The 27056-nt window shown below is 36.0% G+C and overlaps 1 long non-coding RNA gene across 6 annotated transcripts; it reads right to left on the bottom strand.

The window, feature by feature from the left end:
• LOC125655459 (uncharacterized) lies at positions 1–27056 on the bottom strand. Of its 6 annotated transcripts, none has more exons than XR_008799197.1 (5): positions 26980–27056; positions 19184–19324; positions 17040–17174; positions 5351–5477; positions 1–4262 (listed from the first exon to the last, which is right to left on the bottom strand). It is a non-coding gene; the product is annotated as an uncharacterized LOC125655459 (long non-coding RNA). The 6 variants fall into 6 exon arrangements; XR_008799198.1 differs by lacking the exon at positions 26980–27056 and adding an exon at positions 23098–23483; XR_008799194.1 differs by lacking the exon at positions 26980–27056 and adding an exon at positions 23143–23483.

Raw genomic sequence — 27056 nt, 5'->3', positions numbered from 1 at the left:
ATTGGAATAAAGATTGAAAACAAATCTTTTTAAAGATCCCAACAGCAGAATAAGAGGGTTCACCTTGATTCAGGTGAGCATTGTTGCCTATAAGGCTCTTGTATTTGTGACTGATGAAATACCTTTAAGCATAACATTTTAACTTGGTGTGAGGATGGTTCCATGTTACTCAGTTGGTTGCGCACCTGACTAGAGATTCTGAGAACACCTGACTAGAGATTCTGAGAGCACCTGACTAGAGATTCTGAGAGCAGCTGACTAGAGATTCTGAGAGCACCTGACTAGAGATTCTGAGAGCACCTGACTAGAGATTCTGAGAGCACTTGATTAGAGATTCTGAGAGCACCTGACTAGAGATTCTGAGAGCACTTGATTAGAGTTTCTAATAGCACATGACTAGTGATTTTGTGAACACCTGGCTAGGGATTCTGGGTTCGAATTCCATTTTCTGTAACAAACAGCTATGTCAACAAATATTGATGGGAAAGTAAGATATCCTAAAGCACATAGAGAACAAATTCCCCCCGCTTGTGGGACACATAGACCGTTACTAACCAGTCATTTATCAAATTGATATTTAAATGACCCACACATTCAGACACATGACCGCTGACAGTAAACAGTGTAGCATGTCGTCCAGAGAAAAAAAGCATAAGTGGGTAAACCTGGTATTTTGATATACAACTCAAATGCGAAGTAAAATTTAAGTGTGGATCAGTATGACCATAAACACAAGCAGGTCTTTAAAAGTAAGCACTATTTTTAACTGAACTCATCACACGTTTGTTTAAAAACATTGTTTGGTCAATAGGGATATGGAAAGGCTTTCGTTAGAGGAATGCTTTATAAATTCTTAATTTTAGAAAGCAGAGGATAATCCCATACTTGAAAAGTAAGTGTGGATCCCCTAAGGGGTATTTATATCTCCCTTCTTCCAGGGGGAGATGTGTTGTTTTTGTACAAAATTTTAGTGGATCTGAGGGGTGGAGGGTGTAAAATAGTTTGTGTACATTTCTCCTCCTATATGGCTTATCGGAGTTCATTATGTCTTTGTTCCTGCCCATGCTTTTTCCTCCATACCATGCAGTACATTAAGAGCAGGTTTCACTTGATGCACCTCCAGTATGGGGAGCTAAGGAGGGATTTGTTTTTCATCAAAACAATTTCTATTAAATCTTCTACACAACAAATTTGCTGTCATTGAAAATCACGTGATTCAAGATCTCTGAGTCAGCATGAAAAAACCTATCAATTCCAGATGATTTGTTTTTGTACAAAGTCATACCCCCGCCCCCACCGATGACCATGATTTGAAAATACTTCAATCTTAATACCTTGGGATGGAATGCTTGTATATTAGTACGAGTATCCATGGCCCAGCTGTTAGAGTTTTAAAGATATTTCCTATGCTGTGTGATGTGTTAGGCCGCTTTTGGCACACTAATTTTGACTACGGATAACTACATTTACCTGATCAGGATATAAGGCTCACAGCGGGGTGACCGGTCGATCGGGGATTCTTACTCGTTCTAGACACCTGATCCCATCTCTGGTGTGTCCAGGGGTCAGTGTTTACCCAACTATCTATTTTGTATTGGTTATAGGATTATGAGATTGATCACTGTTCGTTATCTATGCCTTTCCTATAATCCCTACATAACACTTTGATTCCCTATCGTGGTCTCATCTTATCCCCAGGGGCAAAAATTTGAACAAATTTGAATTTGCACTACCCGGAAATGCCTGCACATTAACATATAGTAATCATGACCCTGTTTTTCTTAAGACGATTTTTAAATATCCCCCTTTAAAACTTTGATTCTGTATCGTGGCGACATCCTGCTGCCAGGAGCCAAGATTGGGAGCAACTTTAAACTACATTACCTCTAGGATGGTTGTATATCAAAGTATTCATGGCCCTGCTGTAAGATTATTAAAGATATTCCGTATACATTCCGATGTAAAACTCTGATTCCCTATAGTGGCCTCACCTTACCCCTAGGAACCTTAATTTGAACAAACTTGAATCTGCACAACCTGGGAATGCTTGCATATCAATATGATTACTTTTATAACCCTGTTGTTCCTGTGAATTTTTAATGCTTTATCCCATGCTTCACCATGTAAAACTTTGATCCCCTATTGTGATCCCATCTTACCCATTGTGATCCCATCTTACCCATTGGTACCATCATTTGAAAACTTGAATCTACACTATGTCAGGAAGTATTCATATAAATTTCAACTTTTCTGACCTAGCGGTTCTTGAGAAGATTTTTAAATGACTCCACCCTATTTTTTATGATCTCCCCTCTGGAGAGAGCATGTCCCTCCATTTTGCACAAACGTGAATTCTCTTTACCCAAGCATGCTTTGAGGCAAGTTTGGTTGATATTAGTCCTGTGGTACGTGCTTGAGAAGAAGTCAAAAATGTTAAAAGTTTAGGAATAGACGAATAGACTGATGCTGGACAATAATTCATCAGAATAGCTCCCTTTAGCTTTCAGCTGATGTGAGCTAAAAAGGGTAAACACTACATGCCCCAGCCATTGCATGAATGAGGCATGAAAACGGAACATTTTAAATAATTTCATAAACAAACCTGACATTTTCTACAGCAATAGAACTATCCAAGTCCTACAGAATGTCAGAGTCGCAGGACAATTATCCTCTTCAATCAGCCAGACATCTCAAGTAACTGCTACCCTGTAAAATTTATTTCAACATTAAGGACTAGGTAACCAAAATGACTTCTTCACACCATTATATTATGCTATTAGAACATGAATGTCTACAAAAAATCCATGTAATCATTCTGAACGTACCAAACTGAGAACAAGCCTCAATTTAAAAACATTCATAACACAATATCTAACCTCTGTATACATCAAGTCCTAGGCGACATCAATGAAAAGTTTCTCACACCCTCACCTCCCAACGTAAAGTTCAGAAAATAGTTCTCCATCCCCTCACATCTCAATGTAAAGTTCAGAAAATAGTTCTCCATCCCCTCACGTCCCAAGATAAAGTTCATAGAATAGTTTTCATCCATGTCGCCTCACTACATAAAGTTCAGAAAGCAGTTTTTCAACCCCTCACGTCTCAACGTTAAATTCAGAAAATAGCTCACCACCCCTCAACTCCCACCATCAAGTTCAGAAAATAGTTCACCACCCCTCACCTCCCAATGTAAAGTTCAGTATTTGTAAACATGTTTAATACCTAAACCATGTACATATATGAATAAAGAGTCTTAAAAGTTCATTGTGATGATATCAATCTTACTTATTCCTGTTTTTAAAATAAATTCTATGGCATCTGTAACAATTTTTACTTAAGGACAGATTCTATCCAGAATTTAAGGATAAAGGATTGATGAAAAATCAATAGAAAACATTATGTGTTGTTGAATTAGTGTATCTGGTGTCAACAACAAAACATTATTAACAAGAGGCTCATGGGCCACACCCCTCACCTGAGTTACCTTGGCCAATGTTTAAAGATTTTTCCTATATAATAACTTGTAAAACTTTGATCCCTGTTGGGCCCCTATCCTACCCCCAGGGTTGATGAATTTTACAAACTTGAATCTGCACTATGTCAGGAAGCTTTCATGTAAATTTGTACTTTTCTGGCGCAGTGGTTCTTGAGAAGAGGATTTTCAAAGATTTTACCTATATATTCGCATGTAAAAGTTTGATCCCCTATTATGGCCTCAAAAGGGGTCATGGTCTTAACAAACTTAAATCTGTACTATGTCAGGAAGCTTTCATGTAAATTCCAGCTCTTCTGGCCCAGTGGTTCTCAAAAAATGATTTTTAAACAACCCCACCCTATTTTTTGTGATTTTCTCCCCCTTGAAGGAGACAGTGCCCTTTACTTGAAACAAACCTGAATCCCCTTTACCCAAGGATGCTTTATGCCATGATTGGCTGAAATTGGTCGAGTGGTTCTGGAGAAGAAGATTTTTATAAATCGTCAATGTATTTTCACTATTTCTCTATTAACTCCCCTTGGAAAGGGGCATGGCCCTTCATTTTGTACAAAATTGAATCCCCTTCACCCAAGAATGCTTTGTGCCAAGTTTTGTTGAAATTGGCCCACTGGTTCTGGAGAAGATTTTTATAAATCGTCAATGCATTTTCACTATTTCTCTATTAACTCCCCTTGGAAAGGGCCATGGTCCTTCATTTGTACAAAATTGAATCCCCTTCACCCAAGAATGCTTTGTGCCAAGTTTTGTTGAAATTGGCCCACTGGTGCTGGAGAAGAAGATGAAAATGTGAAAAGTTTATGATGATCCCGACAACAGCGGATAACGTACAGATTTTAGTCAGAGAAGCTCACTCAAGCCTTTGGCTCTGGTGAGCTAAAAATGGACCCAATGTACATTATTTCAGGCAGCACAATAAATTTCAGAATGTCCCCACTGTTATACCATAATTGGGGTCATTGGCCTGTTGTTTTTGTCCTTCCCAGGCACCGATGGCCTTATCCTATCCCCTGGAGCCAAAATTAAAACAAAACAAGGGGTACTGTGAGCAATGCTCACTAAGAATACCCCCCGCTTACCCCAATCTCCCAAAGGGTGTTGATAATAGGTAAAACTTCAGTATTATGATCCAAAAGGTATCTAGGAACACAGCATCTCCATGTGATGAAAAAAGCCATTAAAGAATTTAAATGGAAACCATATTGCTACTTCGATGTCCAGTGCGCTTGATCTTTGACCTTTTGACCCTAAAATCGATAGGGAACATCTTCATCCCATGGGTAGTCCTTATGTATGATATGGTGACTGTAGGTGGAAAGGATAACGCTTTAGAGCCCGGAAACCATATTGCTACTTCGATGTCCAGTGTGCTTGACCTTTGACCTCAAAATCGATAGGGAACATCCTCATCCCATGGGTAGTCCATATATATGATATGGTGACGGTAGGTGGAAAGGATATTGCTTTAGAGCCCAGAAACCATTGCGTCTACAGACGGACGGACGGACAGACAGACGGACAACCCGATTCCAGTATACCCCCCACAACTTGTTGCGGGGGGTATAATAATATATTTAGGAGAGTTTCACAATATTTACAAAGGTTTCGTCATTTCTACCTCATTAGTTCTGGAGACGATACTTAAATGACCTCATCCTATCTTTCTTCATTTTTTGATTATCTAACCTTTGATGGTAGGAGGCCCTTCATTTAAACGAAATTGGGCTCTGTGATTGTAGAGAAGTTAAAAATAAGTTTACAGACAGATGGACAGACAGATGTACAACAGACAAGTGGTGACCAGAAAAGCCCACTTGATCTTATATCTCATATGAGTCAAAAAGATAGAAATTTTACCAGCTCCATACAAAAGTTTGTCTCCAGAAATGGATCAGATGCTAAGAAAACCTCTATCTGCTTTTAAGAGATACCGGTAAGAACTGCTCCTACTGCAGGGTGTCACCATCTCATGAGGACCAGGGAGCTGAAAAACCAAAGTGACAATGAGTGCTGGAATGGCCAGAAATCAGACAGGTAAATGAAGGTTTGAGCAAATTAAAAATCCTCTTGAATTTTATGAAAGGAAACCAGCTTGTTATCTTTTAAACAGAAGACTCACTGGCCTTATTGGTCACCTGAACATTGGTTATATGTAACACTAAGACTAGAAAGTCAATAACAACTTCCCTATTTTGACCCTGCCTTAGAGCCTGACCCTAACAGAGGGGTAATGCATTTTACAATTTCAATCCAGTTTTTTTAAGGTCTTCATTTCGGGCCGGACCTGGACCTTTCCAATTGCGAAAACTAATGGAATTTGTTTGAACTTGGGGAAAAATGTTTCACACAAAGAACTAGTACTTATTGTAACGGGGACCGTTACAGATGTTCCCCAAACATTCCCCCATTTAGCAAGCGGTGCCATTTATTTCAGTACAAGTGGTTTTGACCATGGCAAACTGTCTAGCATGTGAATATATAACTATTTCATAACGTACAGTCCATTTCATGCTAGTACATATCAGTTATAAAAATCTGAGAATTTTGTGCACGTGCACGTACGTGCATGCACGTGCTGATAAGTAATTTGACCATCTCGATACATTAGAAGTCTTACCATATGAGTACAAGAGAAGGTTCACAACAGTTCAATGAAAAACGAGAAATTAACGGCAACTCAAAAGTACAAAGACCGAGATCAATGCACGTGCATACACGTGCGCGTGAGTACCACACAGAAATTTTGTTGATGCTATTCAATAGACATTTGAACAATATACTTACTATATGAATTTGGTATCGATCGCTTCACTCTTAAGAAAGTTATTGGGATTTCAAAATCGTCCAATCAGAATTAAGCGCAGGTGCATGGGCGTGCAGGGAAGTGATTTTGAGACTATTAATAAATTGACAGGCCCAAAACATACCTGCAACCTAATTTTCAAACCTATTCATTGCAATCTCAAAATGTTATAGACGAATACTCAAATTTAGACATCAAAAATTACAATGCACGCACATTCACGCGCACGCGATTTTGATAATGGAAAATTTGTTGACACCATTTCACAGACATTCATATCATAGATTCTCAGGGTAAATTTGAATTCATTTCAGTTTTTAATTCAATAGTTATGACCATTTTAGTATCCGAAAAATGAAAGAAAAGCTATGCACGTGCATACACGGGCACGTGAGTATGACTCGGCATCAGTGTTGATGTCATTCAATAGACATTTGATAGATATACTTACAGTATAAATTTCATATTGTTTCCATCATTTATAAGAAAGTTATGGCGATTTGAAAATCATCCAATCAGAATTTAGCACACGTGCATGCACGTGCTGGATAGTTATTATGACTGTTTACCTTTGTTAAGAATATCAAGATACATATACAATACAAGTTTGAAAAGATTTTGACAAAAAACAAAAAAGTTATGGTCATTGAAAGAATTGAATATTCAAATGTTAAAGCACGTGCGTGCACATGCGCGTTTTCAATTTTTATAACATAAATTTTTAGATATTTATAATCTTTACCTATCCTGTAAATATCATTAAAGAATCTTAATTTACATGAAAGTTATAAACGGTTTTGTATTATCCAATCAAATTAAAGTACACGTGCATGCGCGTGCAGAATTGAAATTTTGACGATGCCAAACGGTTAAGGGTTTCAAGTTATACCTGCAATATAAATATCAAACGATTTCATTTAAAAATAAAAAAGTTAGACGCATTCCAAAGTTTGTCAACAAAAAATCCAATGCACGTGCATGCACATGTAAGCATTTTCAGACAAAATGACGTTTGTTCCGCACATCTACAAAGAGTATTCTATCATCCTAAAAAGGTTTCGTCTTGATCCCTTCAGTAGTTTCTGAGAACACTCGTGGACAAAAAAGGGTGACAAGAATAAAGAAAGAATAATAATAATAACTAGTACTTATTGTAACGGGGACCGTTACAGATGTTCCCCAAACATTCCCCCATTTAGCAAGTGGTGTCATTTATTTCAGTACAAGTGGTTTTGACCATTGCAAACTGTGAAACATGTGAATATATAACTATCTTATAACGTTCAGTCCATTTCATACTAGTTCAAATCAGTTATAAAGATCTGAGAGTTTTGTGCACGTGCACGTGCGTATGAATAATTCGACCATCTCAATACATTAGAAGTCTTACTATATGAGTACAAGAGAAGTTTTACAACTGTTCAATGAAAAACGAGAAAATAACGGCAACTCAAAACTACAAAGACCCAAATCAATGCACGTGCATGTGAATACCACACAGCAATTTTGTTCATACTATTCAATAGACATTTGAACAATATACTTACTATATGAATTTGGTATCGATTGCTTCACTCATAAGAGAGTTATTGGGATTTCAAAATCGTCCAATCAGAATTAAGCGCACGTGCATGCACGTGCAGGGAAGTGATTTTGAGACTATTAGTAAATTGAGAGGCACAAAACATACCTACAACCTAATTTTCAAACCTATTCATTGCAATCCCAAAATGTTATTGACCAATACTTAAATTTAGACATCAAAAATTACAATGCACGCGCATTCACGCACACGCGATTTTGATAATGGAAAATTTGCTGACATCATTTCATAGACATTCATATCATAGATCCTCAGGGTAAATTTGAATTGATTTCAGTTTTTAATTCAATAGTTATGACCATTTTAGTACCTGAAAAATGAGAGAAAAGCTATGCACGTGCATACACGCGCACGTGAGTATGACTCAACATCAATGTTGATGTCATTCAATAGACATTTGATAGATATACTTACAGTATAAATTTCATATTGTTTCCATCATTTATAAGAAAGTTATGGCGATTTGAAAATCGTCCAATCAGAATTTAGCACACGTGCATGCACGTGCCGGATGGTAATTATGACTATACACTTTTGTTAAGAATATCAAGATACATATACAATACAAGTTTGAAAAGATTTTGACAAAAAACAAAAAAGTTATGGTCATTGAAAGAATTGAACCTTCAAAAGACAATGCACGTGCGTGCGCATGCGCGTTTGCAATTTTGATTGCATCGATCTGTAGATATTTGGCATGTCTACCTATCCTGTAAATATCATTAAATTTCCTTAATTGGTATCAATGTTATAAACGGTTTTGTATTATCCAATCAAATTGAAGCACACGTGCATGCGCGTGCAGAATTGAAATTTTGACGATGCCAAACAGTTAAGGGTCTCAAGTAATACCTACGATATAAATAGGAAACGATTTCATTGAAAAATAAAAAAGTTAAACTGATTCCAAAGTTGGTAAACAAAAAATCCAATGCACGTGCATGCACATGCATGCATTTTCAGACAAAATGGCATTCGTTCCGCACATCTACATATGGTATACTATCATCCTAAAAAGGTTTCATATTGATCCCTTGAGTAGTTTCTGAGAACACTCGTGGACAAAAAAGTCCCAAGAAGAAAGAAAGAAAAATAATAATAATAATAAGAAACAGAGTAAAACCAATATGTTCCCAAACTTTGTTTGGGGAACATAATAACTAGTACTTATTGTAACGGGGACCGTTACAGATGTTCCCCAAACATTCCCCCATTTAGTAAGTGGTGACAATTAGTTCAGTACAAGTTGTTTTGACCATTGCAAACTGTGTAGCATGTGAATATATAACTATCTTATAACGTTCAGTCCATTTCATGCTAGTACAAATCAGGTATAAAGATCTGAGAATTTTGTGCACGTGCACATACGTGCATATAAATAATTCGACCATCTCGATACATTACAAGTCTGACTATATGAGTATAAAAGAAGTTTCACAACTGTTCAATGAAAAACGAAAAATTAACGGCAACTCAAAACTACAAAGACCGAAATCAATGCACGTGCATAAACGTGCGCATGAGTAGACACAGCAATTTTGTTGATGCTAATCAATAGACATTTGAACAATATACTTACTATATAAATTTGGTATTGATTGCTTCACTCATAAGAAAGTTATTGAGATTTCAAAATCGTCCAATCAGAATTAAGCGCACGTGCATGCACGTGCAGGGAAGTGATTTTGACACTATTAATAAATTGAGAGGCCCAAAACATACCTGCAACCTAAATTTCAATCCTATTCATTGCAATTTAAAAATGTTATAGACCAATACTTGAATTTAGAAGTCAAAAATTACAATGCACGCGCATTCACGCGCACACGATTTTGATAATGGAAAATTTGTTGACACCATTTCATAGACATTCATATCATAGATCTGCAGGGTAAATTTGAATTCATTTGAGTTTTTAATTCAATAGTTATAACCATTTTAGTACCCGAAAAATGAAAGAACAGCTATGCACGTGCATACACGCGCACGTGAGCATGACTCAGCATCAATGTTGATGTCATTCAATAGACATTTGATAGATATACTTACAGTATAAATTTCATGTTGTTTCCATCATTTATAAGAAAGTTATGGCGATTTGAAAATCGTCCAATCACAATTTAGCACACGTGCATGCACGTGCCGGATGATAATTATGACTGTACACTTTTGTTAAGAATATCAAGATACATATACAAGACAAGTTTGAAAAGATTTTGACAAAAAACAAAAAAGTTATGGTCATTGAAAGAATTGAACCTTCAAAAGACAATACACGTGCGTGCGCATGCGCGTTTGCAATTTTTATTACATCGATTTGTAGATATTTGAAATGTCCACCTATCCTGTAAATATCATTAAATTTCCTTAATTGGCATGAATGTTATAAACGGTTTTGTATTATCCAATCAAATTGAAGCACACGTGCATGCGCGTGCAGAATTGAAATTTTGACGATGCCAAACAGTTAAGGGTGCCATGTTATACCTACGATATAGATAGGAAACGATTTCATTGAAAAATAAAAAAGTTAGACTCATTCCAAAGTTTGTAAACAAAAAATCCAATGCACGTGCATGCACATGCATGCATTTTCAGATAAAATGACATTCGTTCCGCACATCTACATATGCTATACTATCATCCTAAAAAGGTTTCATATTGATCCCTTGAGCAGTTTCTGAGAACACTCGTGGACAAAAAAGTCCCAAGAAGAAAGAATAATAATAATAACTAGTACTTATTGTAACGGGGACCGTTACAGATGTTCCCCAAACGTTCCCCCATTTAGCAAGTGGTGTCATTTATTTCAGTACAAGTGGTTTTGACCATTGCAAACTGTGAAACATGTGAATATATAACTATCTTATAACGTTCAGTCCATTTCATATTAGTTCAAATGAGTTATAAAGATCTGAGAGTTTTGTGCACGTGCACGTACGTGCATGCACGTGCATATGAATAATTCGACCATCTCAATACATTAGAAGTCTTACTATATGAGTACAAGAGAAGTTTTACAACTGTTCAATGAAAAACGAGAAAATAACGGCAACTCGAAACTACAAAGACCGAAGTCAATGCACGTGCATACACGTGCGTGTGAGTACCACACAACAATTTTGTTGATACTATTCAATAGACATTTGAATAATATACTTACTATATGAATTTGGTATCGATTGCTTCACTCATAAGAGAGTTATTGGGATTTCAAAATCGTCCAATTAGAATTAAACGCACGTGCATTCGCGTGCAGGGAAGTGATTTTGAGACTATTAATAAATTGAGAGGCCCGAAACATACCTGCAACCTAATTTTCAAACCTATTCATTGCAATCTCAAAATGTTATAGACCAATACTTAAATTTAGACATCAAAAATTACAATGAACGCGCATTCACGCGCACACGATTTTGATAATGGAAAATTTGTTGACATCATTTCATAGACATTCATATCATAGATCCTCCGGGTAAATTTGAATTCGTTTCAGTTTTTAATTCAATAGTTATGACCATTTTAGTACCCGAAAAATGAAAGAAAGGATATGCACGTGCATACACGCGCACGTGAGTATGACTCAGCATCAATGTTGATGTCATTCAATAGACATTTGATAGATATACTTACAGTATAAATTTCATATTGTTTCCATCATTTATAAGAAAGTTATGGCGATTTGAAAATCGTCCAATCACAATTTAACACACGTGCATGCACGTGACGGATGGTAATTATGACTATACACTTTTGTTAAGAATATCAAGATACATATACAATACAAGTTTGAAAAGATTTTGACAAAAAACAAAAAAGTCATGGTCATTGAAAGAATTGAACCTTCAAAAGACAATACACGTGCATGCGCATGTGCAATTTTTATTACATCGATCTGTAGATATTTTACATGTCTACCTATCCTGTAAATATCATTAAATTTCCTTGATTGGCATGAATGTTATAAACGGTTTTGTATTATCCAATCAAATTGAAGCACACGTGCATGCGCGTGCAGAATTGAAATTTTGACGATGCCAAACGGTTAAGGGTTCCAAGTTATACCTACGATATAAATAGGAAACGATTTCATTGAAAAATAAAAAAGTTAGACTGATTCTAAAGTTTGTAAACAAAAACTCCAATGCACGTGTATGCACATGCATGCATTTTCAAACAAAATGACATTCGTTCCGCACATCTACATATGGTATACTATCATCCTAAAAAGGTTTCATATTGATCCCTTGAGTAGTTTCTGAGAACACTCGTGGACAAAAAAGTCCCAAGAAGAAAGAAAGAATAATAATAATAATAATAATAAGAAACAGAGTAAAACCAATATGTTCCCAAACTTCGTTTGGGGAACATAATAACTAGTACTTATTGTAACGGGGACCGTTACAGATGTTCCCCAAACATTCCCCCATTTAGTAAGTGGTGTCATTTATTTCAGTACAAGTTGTTTTGACCATTGCAAACTGTGTAGCATGTGAATATATAACTATCTTATAACGTTCAGTCCATTCCATACTAGTTCAAATCAGTTATAAAGATCTGAGAGTTTTGTGCACGTGCACGTACGTGCTTGCACGTGCATATAAATAATTCGACCATCTCGATACATTACAAGTCTTACCATATGAGTACAAGAGAAGTTTCACAACTGTTGAATGAAAAACGAGAAATTAACGGCAACTCAAAACTACAAAGACGGAAATCAATGCACGTACATACACGTGCGCGTGAGTACGACACAGCAATTTTGTTAATGCTAATCAATAAACATTTTAACAAAAAACTTACTATATGAATTTGGTATCGATTGCTTCACTCATAAGAAAGTTATTGGGATTTCAAAATCGTCCAATCAGAATTAAGCGCACGTGCATGCGCATGCAGGGAAGTGATTTTGAGACTATTAATAAATTGAGAGGCCTAAAACATACCTGCAACCTAATTTTCAAACCTATTCATTGCAATCTAAAAATGTTATAGACCAATAATTAAATTTAGACGTCAAAAATTACAATCCACGCGCATTCACGCGCACGAGATTTTGATAATGGAAAATTTGTTGACACCATTTCATAGACATTCATATCATGGATCCTCAGGGTAAATTTGAATTCATTTCAGTTTTTAATTCAATAGTTATGACCATTTTAGTACCCGAAAAATGAAAGAAAAGCTATGCACGTGCATACACGCGCACGTGAGTATGACTCAGCATCAATGTTGATGTCATTCAATAGACATTTGATAGATATACTTACAGTGTGAATTTCATATTGTTTCCATCATTTATAAGAAAGTTATGGCGTTTTGAAAATCGTCCAATCAGAATTTAGCACACGTGCATGCACGTGATGGATAGTTCTTATGACTGTTTACATTTGTTAAGAATATCAAGATACATATACAATACAAGTTTGAAAAGATTTTGACAAAAAACAAAAAAGTTATGGTCATTGAAAGAATTGAATATTCAAATGTCAATTCACGTGCGTTCGCATGCGCGTTTTCAATTTTTATAACATAGATTTGTAGATATTTATAATCTTTACCTATCCTGTAAATATCATCAAATAATCTTAATTTACATGAAAGTTATAAACGGTTTTGTATTATCCAATCAAATTGAAGCACACGTGCATGCACGTGCAGAATTGAAATTTTGACGATGCCAAACGGTTAAGGGTCTCAAGTTATACCTGCAATATAAATATCAAACGATTTCATTTAAAAATAAAAAAGTTAGACGCATTCCAAAATTTGTAAACAAAAAATCCAATGCACGTGCATGCACATGCATGCATTTTCAGAGAAAATGACGTTCGTTCCGCACATCTACATAGAGTATTCTATCATCCTAAAAAGGTTTCATCTTGATCCCCTCAGTAGTTTCTGAGAACACTCGTGGACAAAAAAGGGTGACAAGAATAAAGAAAGAATAATAATAATAATAACTAGTTCTAATTGTAACGGGGACCGTTACAGATGTTCCCCAAACCTCCCCCAATTAAAAAGTGATGTCCTTGTGAATCTATAGGAAAAAATCATTTTATTTTAGCCTTTAATTACATGTAGTACGTTCAATATGGTCATTTCAGTACCAAGAAATGAAAGAAAGCGTTGCACGTGCATACACGCACACGCGTGTATGATTCCGAATTTTTGTTGATGTCGTTCAACAGGAATTTGTATCATATACCCACAGTATGAATTTCATAACGTTTCCACCAAATATAAGGAAGTTATAGCGATTTTAAAATCGTCCAATCAGAAATCAGCACACGTGCATGCACGTGCTGAGCAGCAATTCTAACCACAGCAATTTGTAAGGAGTACCAAGATACATCTAAACCCCTAATATGAATAGAATTTGATGAAAAACAAAAACGTTATCGTCCTTTAAAAATTGAACATTTAAAAAACGTTGCACGCGCATGCGCGTGTGCGTTGGCATTTTTTGTTACACCAACATATAGATACACATATTGTCTACATATGCTGTGAATATCATCTCATTCGCTTCATAAATAAGATAGTTACAAACGTTTTAGCATTATCCAATCAAAATGAAGTGCACGTGCATGCGCGTGCAAATTGGTAATTTTGACCATGTAAATCAGTTAAGGGTCTCAATATCTACCTATGATATGAATTTCAAGCCATTTCAATGAACAACAAAAAAGTTAGACTGATTCCAAAGTTAGCGTACACATTTTGTAATGCGCGTGCACGCGCATGCGTGCGCGTGCTGGCAAAATAACTATTATTTTTCATATGTACAAATGATATACTATCATCCTATTTAGGTTTTATATCGCTTCCTTCAATATTCTGATTTTCCATTTTTTGTACCAAAATTGCAATGTACGTGCGCGCGCGTGCATGCACGTGCAAACAAAATGACTATCACTATGCACATCTACAAACGCTATACTATCATCCTGGAAAGTTTCATATCGATCCCTTTTGTAGTTTCTGAGAACACTACCGGACAAAAAAGTACCGGAGAAAAAGAATAATAATAATAATAAGAAACAGAGTAAAAACAATATGTTCCCAAACTTTGTTTGGGGAACATAATAATAATAAGAAACAGAGTAAAACCAATATGTTCCCAAACTTTGTTTGGGGAACATAATTAGGGATAAAACCAATCCATAGAGTTCCAAATAAGAAGACGCCAAAAACTTAGATGTACTTAACAATGAGGCAAAAATTGTAATCTATGGGTCAGTGAAGATTTATGAACAGTTTTCATTGTTTGGGAACTTTAAAGCACAGAATGTCAAAAATACCTACTTTTTTGCATTGGGAATGGGAACTTATCTAAGCCCCGTACATACCCTAACAAGATGTATTTGTGAAACACAAATGCCCCCGATAATGGCCAATTCCGAAGATGGCCAAGGTCAAAAGGACAAATATGTTGGTACCAGTAGAAAGATCTTGTCACAAAAAATGCTCATATACAATATGAAAGCTTTAATATTTACCATTCAGAAGTTATGACCTATGTAAAAAATATTAAAAGTAGGTCAAATGTCAACGTCAAAGGGATTAGTACCAATGGAAAGGTCTTGTCACAAGGAATACTCATGTGCAATATCAAAGCTCTATCTCTTACCGTTCAAAAGATATTAGCAAGGTTAAAGTTTTCAAAAAGTGGGTCAAACCTCAAGGTCACAGGGTCAAAAATTGTTGGTACCCACGGAAAGATCTTGTCACAAGGAATACCCATGTGAAATATCAAAGCTCTATCTCTTACTGTTCAAAAGTTATTAGCAAGGTTAAAGTTTCAGACAGCATGACAGTGACAGAATGACAGACAGGACAAAAACAATATGCCCCTCGATCTTCACTCTCGGGGGTCATAAAAATTAGAGGGCTTTTCAAATATCATTAAAAAAAAAACATTCAGATGGTGGGCCCTCCTATACACATTATCAAAGCAGACAAGCATAGAGACATTGCTGTATCATAATACGTCCCATCTACAGACAGACATATAGACATTACTGTATCATAATACGGCCCATCTACAGACAGACATACAGACATTACTGTATCATAATATGTTTCATCTACAGACAGACATACAGACATTGCTGTATCATAATACGTGCCATCTACAGACGGACATACAGACATTACTGTACCATTTTATGTCCCATCTACAGACGGACATACATACATTACTGTACCATAATACGTCCCATCTACAGACAGACATACAGACATTGCTGTATCATAATACGGCCCATCTACAGACGGACATACAGACATTGCTGTACCGTAATACGTCCCTTCTACAGACAGACATACAGACATCACTGTACTACGATATGTCCCATCTACAGACAGACATGTATACAGACATTGCTGTACCATTTTACATCCCATCTACAGACGGACATAAGAACATCGCTGTACTGCGATACATCCCATCTACAGACAGACATGTATACAAACATTCCTGTACTATAATATGGTACAATGTAGGGGTGAAACGATACAGTACCTTCTCGATTCGATTCGATTTTCGATACTTTAGTCTCGATTCAATGATTTTCGATTTGATACAATAGCATGTACCAAATTCTTTATAATGCTAAGCTTTGTTTTTCATGTTTCGTTGTATTTATTGCTCTCTGCAAATGAATTCTACATAATGTAAACTGTTTAACATAGAGCAACACTCTTATCACTTGTCCTAAAGCCGAAATGTCGCCATACCCAGGATTTAAACATTGGGGGTACATTTTTCAACTCGACTGCGTCCATTTTGATACAGCAAAGTTTACTCGTATGTTGATTGGGCAATTTTCAATTCCGTTGGCTAATCAGAAACCATGTTATCAAGAGCAATGTGTGCTATGATTTTAGAACAATAAATTGAACATCGAATCTAGACAACTAAATCGCGATTCGGTCACATCGCGGTGCATAGTTTCACCCCTAGTACAATGCATGTAGCTATAACTCATGTCTTTGACTATGAACCAATATGTAAAATAACACCATAAGCAATTGCTGTATTATAATTTACATAGTCTAAGGGAGATAACTGTAAAATCTGCCTTCATGCTCTTTACACAATCTAAGCTTTTTACATTAAATATGAATACTTCTCTTAGTCTTTTCACGGCAAATGATGACACCCATTGATTGCTACATCCCATCAATTTTCAATAAAGTGTTCAGTCTCCAACACCAGGCAATGATGGAGTGGTGAGTTAAGAACATGTCATTCATACAAGTCCCTAAAAAATTCAATGATAAGTTATTGCCAAAATTGAGAATGTAAATGAGGCTGAGATGATTGTGTCACAGATGTTGCCAGCTGGTAAATGTCACGTCCCTCAGGAGCAAAGTCCCTACATGTAATTTCTGTTTAGAGGGATGCAATGTAAAATAACCCCCTGTACACATTATGTACTCGGGGGTGGGTGAGTCGTTATTGCAGCCAGCAACACAAACTGTGTACTCCTTCCATGTAAGTGTCACCTCAAAGCATGGAATAATTAAAATGGTGACAAAGAATGAACCTTGCTGAATACATGGTCACTTACAAGAAGACAATGACAAAACAAAGATGATGTTGACTTTTGTGTTAGTTGACATGACAAATAAAACCCCAGACTCATGTTTAAATAGTTGCCTTTAAACATTTAAAGTGTGTAACAAGAAGACTTGATTCATTTCTTCAACATATTAGAAATATTTGTTTTGTTCTTAATTATTTGCTAGTAGTTAACATGGTTATTAGGTATACTATATATACTATATGAAGTAAGTTTCAACAATGAATGTTTGAAATCTAAGAACTTTTTTAATACAAGAGGCCCATGGGCCACATAGTTCACCTGAGTCACCTTGGCCCATATCTAAAGACTTTCCATATATATTTGCACGTAAAACCTTAGTCCCTATTATGACCCAAACTACCCTTTGCAAACTTGAATCTACACTATGTCAGAAAGCTTTCATGTAAATGTCAACTTCTTTGGCCCAATGGTTCTTGAGAAGAAGATTTTTAAAGATTTTTCCTATATTTGTATCTAAAACTTTGACCCCCCCCCCCTCACTTGTGGCCCCATCCTACCTCCCGGGGGCCATGATTTGAACAAACTTGAATCTGCACTGTCAGAAAGTTTTCTTGTAAATATCAGCTTTTCTGACTCAGTGGTTATTGAGAAAAAGATTTTAACTATATATTTGTATGTAAAACTTTGATCCCCCTTGTGGCCCCATCCAACCCCCGGAGCCTATGATTTGAACAATCTGCATTATGTCAGGAAGCTTTCATGTAAATCTCAGCTTTTCTGGCTTAGTGGTTCTTGAGAAGAAGATTTTTAAAAATTTTCCCTATATATTTGTATGTAAAACTTTGATCCCGCCTTGTGGCCCCATCCTACCCCCGGGGGCAATAGTTTGAAGAAACTTGAATCTGCAATATGTCAGGAAGCTTTCATGTAAATCTCAGCTTTTCTGGCTTAGTGGTTCTTGAGAAGAAGATTTTTAAAGATTTTTCCTATATATTTGTATGTAAAACTTTGATCCCCTATTGTGGCCCCATCCAACCCCAGGGGCCATGACTTTAACAAACTTGAATCTGCATTATGTCAGGAAGCTTTCATGTAAATCTCAGCTTTTCTGGCTTAGTGGTTCTTGAGAAGAAGATTTTTAAAGTTTTTCCCTATATATTTGTATGTAAAACTTTGATCCCCCCTTGTGGCCCCATCCTACCACCGGGGGCAATAGTTTGAACAACTTGAATCTGCAATATGTCAGGAAGCTTTCAGGTAAATTTCAGCTCTTCTGGCCCAGTGGTTCTTGAGAAGAAGATTTTTAAATGACCCCACCCTATTTTTGCATTTTTGTGATTATCTCCCCTTTGAAAGGGACATGGCCCCTCATTTGAACAAACTTGAAAGCCCTTCACCCAAGGATGCTTTTGGCCATGTTTGGTTGAAATTGGCCCAGTGGTTCTGGAGAAGAAGTCGAAAATGTGAAAAGTTTAACAGACAGACGGACAGACAGACGACGGACAAAGAGCGATCAGAAAAGCTCACTTGAGCTTTCAGCTCAGGTGGCCTAAAAAGTGTTTTATTTTATTCAGTCATGAAATTTTAGCCAACCGTTTTCATATCCATTGGGCCAAAGGGGCAGAAAAAGTTCTCAGATGATTCTAAAAAAGATAAGTTGATAGCCGGCCAAGTGACCTGAGGAAGTATACATAATTTAAAATAATGTATAACCCTGCATGTACCTCGTAATGCTTCTCGAGAAACTTCCCTGATCGGACGCATAGTGCTGTCCACTCTTCTGATAATGGACCAGACAGCTCCATTCAATGTCTGTGTACAGGGTAGCTGCTACAATCCCCACCATTAGCTTAGTGGACAACATCCTAGATAAAATATAGACAACATGATTCGAATAAAACACATCAACATCTCAGTTCACAAACAGAAACAAGCAAGTCATAATGTAGACAGGATCACGAGCCCGAGACAAAAAATGTAGACATCCCCAGCATCATTCTAATTGTTAACAAAAAAAGTAAACATCCTCAGCATCATTCTAATTGTTCAGACAAGCAGGGCTTGAAGCTAACTTGTTATGTCACCAGTCCAGCCGGACTGATGGGGTATAATTTCAACCAGTCCGCAGACAATTTACCAGTCCAACAGATTTTTCCAGAAATAATTAAACACTTCATTAATGTTATGAAAATTAAATTTAACTCAACATGTCTCTGACAATATTGTAACACTTATGTGAGATTTATGTTTATTAATCGGGTTCGTCTGATATCTACAAAAGCATGCCAAATGTGTGTATAAGATTTCATAAATATATTTTCCAAATTGATGCTTTAGAAAATTAACCAGTCCCATCAGACTGACTAAAACAAATGTCGGTCAGTCCGCCAGACTTTTAACCAGTCACAGACTGACGGGCATATGTTAATTTCGAGCCCTGACAAAAGAGTAGACATCCCAAGCATCACTCTAATCAGGGGCAGATCGAGGAATTGCAGTTACGAGGACGCCACTTTATGAAGCAGGGGGTCTAGAGGCCCCAGTGGATTCAGAGCAAAGCTCTGGTTGCGGTCCAGGGGGCAAATCCCCTGGAAGCTCCTGGATTTTACAGATTTCATTGGGCTTGAAATATGTCTCCTATTTATAGTCATTTGTACAATTTTCTATCATTATATTATAAGATGAAGTTAATAAAATGAGACAAATTCTAAGGGTTTTTTGGAAAAAATTAAGTTCTCCCAATGAAGTAATTCATGAAATCAAAATATTTTGTCATTTATTTCTGCAGGAGTTGAAGAAATCATCGCTTTTTTTTATCGCTTAGTACATTTTTCTAAACAAGATACCATGATTTACCTTAAATTTGAAAATGTTGGGAGGGGGGGGGGGGGGGGAGGGGCTGTGCACCCCTTCAATCCGCCAGTGCTAATTGTTCAGACAAAAAAGTAGACATCCCGAGGATCATTCTAATTGTTCAGATACAAATCATTAGTTTTTCGATTATTCTTTGATAGTAATCTGATTTTAATTTTTACACAAAATGATACATTTTTAATGGACTGTACTGCCCCATAACGAAACCCCACAGGTACAAATAGTGTATTCCCCCTACCCTGGGGTCATGATGTATTGTAAACAAACTTCATATGAATCTACAAGACTAGTACACATGGTATACTTTTGATGGTGTGCCTCACAACAAAATTCTACAGGTGGAAATAGTGCATCCTCCCTACCCTGGGCTCAAGGGTGGTGATGTAAACAAACTATGGCACTACAAGGGTGGTGATGTAAACAAACTATGACTCTACAAGGGTGGTGATGTAAACAAACTATGACTCTACAAGGGTGGTGATGTAAACAAACTATGACTCTACAAGGGTGGTGATGTAAACAAACTATGACACTACAAGGGTGGTGATGTAAACAAACTATGACTCTACAAGGGTGGTGATGTAAACAAACTATGACTCTACAAGGGTGGTGATGTAAACAAACTATGACTCTACAAACCATAAAGATGCTAGGGCACATAATTTTGAAGAATTGCATTCTTTTGGTCCTTGAAATGATTGGCATTAAAAATGTCTATATTGATCATACGTAATAATTAGAACTCTTTTTGACCCCATCCTAACCCCAGGGGTCATCTTAACATGAAATAATTGTAATCTACACATGAAGATAATCATCTGAATTACACCTTATAGCTGAACCCGAGAGTTGTGTTGTGAACAAACTTGTGACCCCAACTTGAACCCAAGAATCGTGTTGTGCACAAATGTAATGTACGTCAAGATGATGCTTGCATATATCTATTAATTTAAATTGATGGTTCCAAAATAGAATATTTATATTAGAAGAAAACAGTTCTCCGCCATGACCTCACCCTGACCTCAGCAGTTATGGTATGAACAAACTTGAATATACACTTCATGAGGATACATGTATATTGATTTTTCTATATATACCAATAACCATTGCGATTCTTCAGAAGATTTATGACAGACACTTGATGGGCGTTACTGGTCACACGAGCTTTTGTATGTCCATATTTTTGCAGCTCCCATCTGAGATCATTGTGTCTGCAAACTGGAATCTACACTAGTCTACATGAGGATATGGCATTACAACTTAAAGAATTATATGTCTGGAGTCTAAAGGTTTATGTAGGAATGTATTTCAAAAGAATTCTTTCAAAATACATTTAAAATCCACACCTATACTCCCCCACACTAATGGGTGATGGTCACATTGGTGTACATAAATTTAAATATCCTATAATCCTTTAATAGTCCTTACTCCTAGAGTATCAAACAATTGAACCTTTCGCCATTTTCACTTGCTAATGTTATAATGCATTCTACATCAAGATATATGATTAAACCCATAACAAATATGACCAAATATTGACCAAATGGTACCTTTAACAAATCCAATGATATATAATAGTTCCATGTTCTATTCAAAAAAAATATTCAAGATATACAACTGAAAAAAGGGATATTTTGTGTGTTATGCTGCTGCAGCTCAAAAATGGCTTTATTTTCAAGTTTTTGTTCAAAGAGATTTATAGAAGAGGCTTTTGGTAATAGAAACCAGATCAGTGAGAAATTATTCCACTTTTACGTGCAATTTACTGTATGTAAATCGAAAAAAATATTAGCGAAATAATGTTTAAATATGTGAAAATGCTTGTACGTTATGCAATTATAAAATTTCAATGTTTAAACTTACAAATAAAAAAATTACATGTTAATTCATTATTTCAACTTTTGTCTTGCATTGAAAATTGAGTTGAATACTAAATGAAACAGTATGGAAAAGTTTGAGTGGATTATTCAAAACTAGAAAAAATTACGCATTTTTCTCTAACTGGCATAAAAATGTCCCAAAAATGTTGTTAAGTTTTCTGACAGATATATTGTGTTTTCACTGTTTTGTAGTGTCCGCAACCCTGTAGAGTCCGCAACGGCTTTTTGATTTCATAGATTTTTTCAAGAAAATGTATTATGATTTATCTTTATGATAACTATAACTATTCAAGTATTTACTTTAAACATGTAGTGGATTAAAATATTGTGAAAATATATGTTCAAACTCGGAATTTACACTCATAACATCTAGTGTATACATATTCAAAATCCTTCAATTTTCAGTCTAAAATTACATATTTCAAGTGAATTTTCACATATTTCAAACTGAAGTGGAAACTAATTAAACAAATATATGTCAAGATGTTAATTGTTTAATGATAAATCTAAATATATTCCAATTTAATTATGTTGCAGACTCTACAGTAATGATATGTATTTCTTAAGTGTCTTAGATTAAAATATTTCGATGAGCCACTAAGATGAGCAGCCCAGAGAGGTTAATGAAATCAAGGGAGAAGATAGAAGAAATAGGGTGAAATTAGAAAAAAAAACCAGTGAAGCTAAAGAAAGACAAAATAAGGAAAAGAAGAGAGAGAGGGAGGTAAAAAACAATCCTCAATTTCTTGCCACAAAGAGATTACATGAAAGAAAAAATGGGTCAAAGACTCAATTGGCCGGGTTGCAATATTTAAAGTAAATAATTTGGGTAGGGATTTATTTGGTGGTAGTTATCAGTTGCCCCGCTCGACTTACTCAGTTACTGCTAATAATGCTGTCACGGACAACGACATGTCTCTTACTGTTACCGTGAATAGTCACATTTCCACGTTTGAAAGATATACACTCGGTCGTGGCGAAATAGGACAATGGATGTCTAGAAATTGTGGACGTTGCTGGCTTATTGGCCTCACAAATTCTGCAAAACATTTTGCCATCACGAAAATTTCCTCCGCCATTTCAGGACTGGGTTCTTCCTTTACTTTTGCATTTCTCTTTAGACATTGCTACGCCATCTTTTGATGCAGAACTTTCCCCGTGTGATTCTTGAATTTCTTTGTTACATGTACTAGGCCGAGGCTTCTACTTTTTACTATTGATAATGATAAATCCAAAGTGCTCTAAACCTCGTTTTCCCGCCATCTTGATTGTTTTGACCGAGACTAAAAATATTTATTCAGACCTCCGATCCCGATTGTAAAATTTTACTGGTTGCCCAAATTTTCTTCACTCGCGAAAATGCGACTTAATTATAATCTCTAGTCGCAAAATTGATTTTCTGGTCGCAAATGCGACCGTTTTACTCGCAACTTGGAGCACTGCTGATATATGTAATATTAAGTAATAATAATTAAAATGAACAATAACTTCAGGTGCTTGAATTGTATATGATTATATGATAAAGAAACAGAATTTCTCTATTTATATTGCAAATTTACAAAACATGCCCAGAAAACTTGACATTCATAAATCATTGAATTTTTCCTCAGAGGTAGTGCAACTAAATTTAACCACAAAAGATAATCTCATTTACCTTTTTCAAGTTGAACTCTATTTTTAGTAACAACTTTTTGCTGTAGCGCCCATATTCGACAAAGGTCAGACTTCAAAAAAGCTAGTGCATAACTTCAATATATATACTTACTTTCTGCAAAGTTTCAAGGTTGTACATAAAAAAAACTGTAGGAGGAGTTAATTTCACAAAAATTTCCCCGCCCGCCCGCCCACACTTCACCATACTATAGACCGGATTTGCACTTCGTGCAACCGGGCCAAAAATACAGACAGAAAGAAACATTGATAGAAAGTAAAGGTTAAAATTGAATATGAAATGCAAGAAAAGGTGAACACAAAAAATTGGAAAGAAAAGAACAACTTTAAAAAGGAAAAGAATTAAAACCAAAAAGGGCAGAGAAAGAAATGTTATTTGTGACAAACATAATTTTCAGATCATATAGTTATGGACAAGTAGAAAGATGATGTTGACCCCCCCCCCCCCCCCACCACCACCACCACCACCACCACACCCCAAGTACTGCTGGATATCTGAATACAATTCCTGTTCACACGAAATACAAAAAGTAGATTCCTCCTGGGGAAACTAATGATAACACTAGCGTCATACTTTCTGAGCCAATTTTATCCCCAAACAGTACCAATGACAAGTTATTTCATTCTTTTGATAATTAGTATTGTTTATATGCAAACATTATTTTGCAATCAACATTTAGTTCCAAGTTCAAGTTTGTTTCAATTTGAAAAAATAAATAATAGTTGTTCATAAATTTATCTACAGTACTTGCATTAATTATCATTTCACTTTTATTTCATTACAATATTTCTGAAATAAGTGAATATATTAAAACATCTCTAATATTCTGTTCTTTTGATGATAAAGTTGGATAGCTTGATTAAAAAAACAAATGGTTAGTTTGAAAGATGACACTTCAAACTTGTATACACTTTAAAATTGATATATAGGTATTATTTCCAAAAGTATCATTCTAGCCTCCCCCCTTTTCTTTATTTTCCCATCATATTATACCATTCACTAACATACAAAACAAGTTAGAGGTTAAGGTTTTTAATTTACTTCATTCAAATCAAATATGGATTCAATCAGAAATACTTCAGTATATTTGTAGTGTCCGCAACAATATAAAATCTGAGAGAAAACAAATAAGAGTCCGCAGTAAATTCTTTAATTTATGAAATTTACTCTATAAAATCATTCCTTAGAACATGTTTAATAGAATGAACATCTGTGACACCATCAATATTTTTTGAAACTGCATAACAATATATATTGAGGGAAAATTAATGGTCAATGTTATATGGTAATTCCATTTAAAATAAAACCCATTCTACAACTTTTGATGTCTAATTTTCCAGAGTTGATCCTATGACACGTGAATTAGTCGAGAAAGAAACATTTATCAACATTGATTTTAAAATAAATGACAATGTATTAGATATGTAATGTAGGATAACCTGTAGTGTCCGCAACAAAAATATCTTCGTATTTTCAAAATTTAAGAAGAATGAAATGAAGACATACAGAGTATTATGATAGATTTATTTGAATTTAGGAATATTCAATGTCATTTTCACATGATAATCATATGGGTCTTATGAGTATTTGTGAATGTAAATAAACCTAAAAGATTGGAGACAAATTGGGCAAAAATATTAGTAGGACATTTACATGGAATTTTTTCTTGTTTTCAAAGAAAACCACCAAATTTTCTTTTTAATTTACTTCTTTTTGGTACATAGTCCAAACCAATAAGAAATTTGGCCATGAACATTACCTTTGCATAAGTTTACTAGTTGTAACAGGTGTAATTTAGTGTCCGCAACACAGGTTCTTTTCCAAACTTTGACGTGGCATAACTTTTTTTATATGAATGCTTATACAAAAAAAATTGGTTCTTGTACGCATACATATTGCACTTTCTAGGCAACATGTCAAAAATGTGCTATGTGGATTTTTATTTTTTGCTCCAAGTGCAACATAATTTGCACAAATACCGTGAAAATGGCGTTTACATCAAATGCCATAATGTACTCCAGTGGTTCTTGAGAAAAAGATTTTCAATATTAGGATTTCTATTCAAAACTTCAAATCCCTTTTAATATTTCATCCTTCTCCTTAACAGACAGCCGTGGCCTAAACATGCAGTGGGTTACACCCCCCCCCCCTCCCCCCCACACACACATACTTGGTTGAGTATTTTTATTTTTAAAAGAAAGTTACTTTTCTAATTTCGTGGTCTTTATCCCCTTTTTTGTGTACACACATAGGTCCCACCCCCTTTCAATATTGCTTGGATCCCGTCCTCAAGTCATTCCGACCGCCGCAGTGGCTCAGAGGTAGAGCGTTCGCCCCGGATGTGGAAGGCCAAGGGTTCGAATCCCGGCCGCGACACACCTAAGTCGTTAAAAACAGGTAGTGACAGTTCCATCGCCAAACGCTCGGCATCAGATGTGAATGTCACGGGTCCTCGGAGATGTCCTTAAAAACGGATGATCTGTGTCACCGTAGGTGTGGCACGCTAAAGAACGCTCACTGCTAAATGGCCGTAAGCACTGAGCATAGGCCTAAATTTGAAGCCCTTCACAGGTCTTGGGGACGTCTCCATATGAGTGAAAAATTCTCAAACGAGACGTTAAACAAGATACAATCAATCTATCAAGTCGTTCCGTCCCCAGTCGATCCGGCCCCAGTTGATCCACCCCAGACTGACTACGGTAATTGTAGCCGAAATGACTTTGGGGCCGGATCGACTGTGGGGTCGGATTGACCTTATGACCGAATTGACCGACATTCGCTTGGATCCGCCACTGGTGTAAACGGCATAATCATGTTATTCACTCCGCGGAGCGCATTAGTTTGACATGTTTGGTTTACACGTGTTAACTATTGACTTTTTATAATCATGCTATTTATTCCGTTTATAAAAGCAAAAATCATTCATTCAGATTTACGAAATAAATGCTATGACCTATGTGGGCCAATGCGTAGACAGATCTCGTAGATACATGCTAATGCGCTCCGCGGAGCGAATAACATGATTATGCCAACAAGACGATATATTCAGTAATACCTAATAGCACTGTACCCGACAGTCATTTTTACTAAGTACCTGCAACTATCCCTAAAATGAACTGGCATCCATTTCCGTTTTCACAGCAAGTGTCTTCTGCTTCATAAAGAAAGACA

The sequence above is a fragment of the Ostrea edulis genome, chromosome 10 (genome assembly GCF_947568905.1).
Source record: "Ostrea edulis chromosome 10, xbOstEdul1.1, whole genome shotgun sequence".
NCBI classification, from domain to species: domain Eukaryota; kingdom Metazoa; phylum Mollusca; class Bivalvia; order Ostreida; family Ostreidae; genus Ostrea; species Ostrea edulis.
The sequence above is the reverse complement of the archived record's forward strand: the minus strand, read 5'-3'. Positions and strand labels throughout refer to the sequence as shown.